Raw genomic sequence first — 4,184 nt, forward strand, 5'->3', positions numbered from 1 at the left:
TCAAGAGAACAAATGACACCAAATGTTGCAGAGGATATGGGGAAAGGGGAATGCTCATCCACTGCTGGTGGAGCTGCAAACTTGTTCAACCCCTATGGAAAGCAGTGTGGAAACTATAAATGAACCTACCATCTGATCCAGCTATACCACTCCTTGACATATCCCCAAAGAACTCATCCTATTGCAGAAACACTTGTACATCCATGTTTGTTGCTGCTCTTTTCACAATAGCTAAGAGATGGAAGAAACCTAAGTGTCCCTCAGTTGACGAGTGGATAATGAAAATGTGGTTCATTTATACGATGGAGTTTTACTCAGCAATAAAGAAAGATAAAATCATGAAATTTGCAGGTAAATAGATGGAACTAGAAACTGTTACAATAAGTGAAGTAACACAGACTTAGAAAAAAAATCGACGTATGTTCTCAATCATATGTGGATCCTAGAACCAAACCCTGATTAGTGAGTATGTATGCAGACATAATTACAGGAACCAGGATAATGGAAAGGAAACAGGGAGGTAAAGGAAAAGAAAGAACCTGAAAGAGAAAAACAGTAGGAAACAGGCCTTAATACGGGAGATATGGATAAAAATTGGGTTACTTTAAGGGTGGGGGAGGGAAGGGTATACAAGGATCCTAGGGGATAAGGGGAAAGGAGGAGCTCAAGAGAGGTAGGACCATAGGAGAAGGCTATTATTAAGGGAGAAAGGGGAGAAATGGGGGCACCTTAATTGGGGAAACCATGATGGAGGGGTTAGACAATGTGAGAGATAAATAATGCCTACCTAGTTTTAAAAACCAGAGGGAACCACATTACTCCAACAACCTACTGAAAATTATACATACCAGATCAAGAAATATATGTCTATGTAAGGTTTATCTGAGAACAACTGGTCTTTGCCCAAGATTTATCTACATGGCACACAGTAATTAAAAGGGAAGAAAGAACGGAAGGAGGGATGAAAAGCAGGGGCAGCGGGAAGGAAGGGAGAGTAAATATAAACTTTAAAAATACAAAGAAAAAATAAGCGGTCTGCAGGGAGCATGGCGCCGGAGCTGCCGCTGCTGGCATTTCGGTGGCCTGGCCGCCTGGACGGCTCCGGAAGTGCTGGGAGCTGCTGCAGCTGCAACTTCAGCAGAGCTAGTCAGGCTTTACCAGTCCTCCGTGGGCTCCAGCATTAGCAGTCTGGGGTCCATCCATACTCACAGAGCTAGCAAATGATACCAGTGGAAATGCAGAGAATACCAGCCTCGTGGATTGTATCTTTTGGATGGCAGCTCCCCAAAACAGACTAGTAGCATCGAAGTTAACTGGTGTAGAAGAAATCCTCGGAAGCTTATTAAAATTAAGAATATAGACATCTGTCCTGAATGTGGTCACCTGAAGCAGAAAACTGTCCTTTGTGACTATTGCTATGAGAAAGTACGCAAGGAGACAAGAGAAATCAGACCACAGATAAAGGAATTAAGGGGCCCATTTAATACTCCTTCCGTAGAGACCGTGGTACTGTACACCTAAGAGTCACTATCAGAACAGGGTCCAGACAAGAGGATTGTTGAACCAAACAGAAAGGCCCTCCTGGTTCACCCACAATTGACACTAAAGATGTTTAAAATGGTAACTTTGTAGTAAGATGTTTCTCTAGGATCAGGAAGAGACTTTGTTTTCATGCTGTGCCTGTTTTTTACATTATCACTATCATTTAAATAGACTTTAGTATTTACGTCATGCTAATTAGTAGAAGTGATAAACATTACCATTGAAATCTACCCGACGACTTTATAGACATACACAGGCGCCAAGGATCCAAGTGCAACCGATTATGACTAGTAATAATCAGATGCATATGGATTAGAGATACATCTACCAACATCTCAATAGAAAAAACAATGAGTCTTTTTGCAAGTAACAATATATTCTAAAATGAAATGGAGATCTTTTTTAAAGGTTAAAAAACTCATTCAATTTTATGTCTTACAGAGCTTATACGGAGTTCAATATCGTATAACTGTATTAACTCAACTGTGAACCTAGAAACTTGCACCCACTTGTGAAAGAGATGTACTCTTGCTCTGGAGTGTGTTATTGAATATGTTAAATCTGTAGTGAAATGTTTCTTCTAATCATGTAATTATTAAAATTGTTTTAAATGATTAAAAAAATAATAATTAGTAGATGTGAAAAACATTAACATTGAAATCTACCTGATGACTTTATATCCATGCCCAAATGCCAAGGAGCTCAGAAAGTAACTGACTGTGACTAGTAATAATCAAATATATAGAGATTAGAAATGCATGTGCAAACATCTTAATGTCAATTGCACTGAAGACGAATTTTTCTCTATGAAACTGTGTATTTTAATAATGAAATGGAGATCTTTTTTAAAGGTTAAAACCTCATTTAATTTTATGTCTTATAGGGTTTATACTGAGTACAATGTTGTATAACTGTAATAATTCAACTGTAAACCAAAAAATTTACTGCCAATTTTGAAAAATATGCATCTTAGCTCAGAAAATTCTTATTGAATATGTCAATGCTGTTGTAATGAAATGCTTCTCCTAAGTATGTGGTTATTAAATAAATAATTAACTGGGAAAAATAATAAATAAAATATTTTAAAAAACAAAAAACAATTGAAAAAGGATGATTTTAATGTAAGAAGTGACATTGAAACTGCTGTAAGAAATGTAAGGAAAATAGTTAAAAAATAAGTTTAGTCCAACCCTTACTAAAATGGACACAGGAAACAATACCTAGAATTTACAAGGGGGACTGCATGAAATTAAAATGTTTTGGTCAAGCAAAGAAAGAAACAGTGAAGAGACAGAGATCAGAATACTAAAAAATTTCTCTGGTTATACATCTGACAGAGGATTACTATCTAGAATCTATAAAGAAGTAAAAATTTACACACCAAATCAAGAAATCACCAAATCAAGAAATCTCAAATTAATTAGATAGTTCTCGAAGGAATTCAAATTCCCCCAAAATGCATTCAGAAACACTCAACACTCCTAATCATCAGAAAAAGGCTCTTCAAAAAACATACTGACATTGAGCTGGGCATGGTGGCACATGTCTTTAACCTCAGCACTCAGGAGGCAGACAGATCTCTATGAGATCAAGGCCAGCCTGATCTACTTGGGGACTTCCAGGCCAGCTAGGTTTACACGACCTGTCTCAAAAGAAGAACAACAACAACAAAACAACAAATGAACAGACTGACATTGTATCTTGCCCCAGTAGAAATGAATGGCTAATACTGAGGAAACCAACAAACAAAAATGTTGGTTAGAGTATGGAAAAATGGAAACATAAAATGCCAATGGAAAACTCAGAAGACAAGTATTACACGTCTTCTCTCATATGTATTATTTAGATTTAAATAAATACCCACACATGTGTGGTGTGTGAACATATATTATATATATTTAAGAAATACTTATTCCTATTGACCTCATTACATTCTTTATCTCTGTTTACCATTACTATTTTTTAGAAGTTGTCTTACTTATCTAATCAACAATATCATATATATGTATATACATATATATATATCAGTGTGTGTAGAGATGACACAATGAAACAGCATATACACTATGCTAAAAAATAAAAAATAAATGAGCATGTTTTAAGGTGTTTCTTAGCACCAATAGCTAAGAAGCACCTTTAAAAGTGCTCAAAATTCTTAGTAATTAGTGATGCAGATAAAAATCACTTTAAGATTCCATCTTACCCCAGTTAGACTAAGATCAAGAGAACAAAAGACTCCAAATGCTGGAGAGGATGTAGAGAAAGAGGGCTGCTCATTCACTGCTGGTGGGAATGTAAACTCCTGCAACCACTATGGAAACAGTGTGGAGAACTCTCAAAAAACTAAAAATGAATCTACCATATGATCCAGTGATACCACTCCTTGGCATATACCCAAAGGACTCATCATACTGTAGAGATACCTGTATACCAATGTTTGTTGCTGCTCTCTTCACAATAGCTAAGAATTGGAAATAACCTTAAATGTCCCTCAACTGATGAATGGATAATGAAAATGTGGTACATTTACACAATGGAGTTCCACACAACAGTAAGGAAAGATGAAATTTGCAGGTAAAATTTATGCAACTAGAGAGTGTCATACTAAGTGAAGTAACACAAATGCAGAAAAGCAAGAGATG

The 4,184-nt window shown here is 36.4% G+C and overlaps 1 pseudogene; it reads left to right on the plus strand.

Annotated features, from left to right (window-relative positions):
• Positions 1-1,046: 1,046 nt before the first annotated feature.
• LOC103724749 lies at positions 1,047-1,600 on the plus strand (annotated as a pseudogene).
• The last annotated feature ends 2,584 nt before the right edge of the window (positions 1,601-4,184 follow it).

Source organism: Nannospalax galili, unplaced genomic scaffold, assembly GCF_000622305.1.
Source record: "Nannospalax galili isolate Female #2095 unplaced genomic scaffold, S.galili_v1.0 scaffold1188, whole genome shotgun sequence".
Lineage (NCBI taxonomy): Eukaryota > Metazoa > Chordata > Mammalia > Rodentia > Spalacidae > Nannospalax > Nannospalax galili.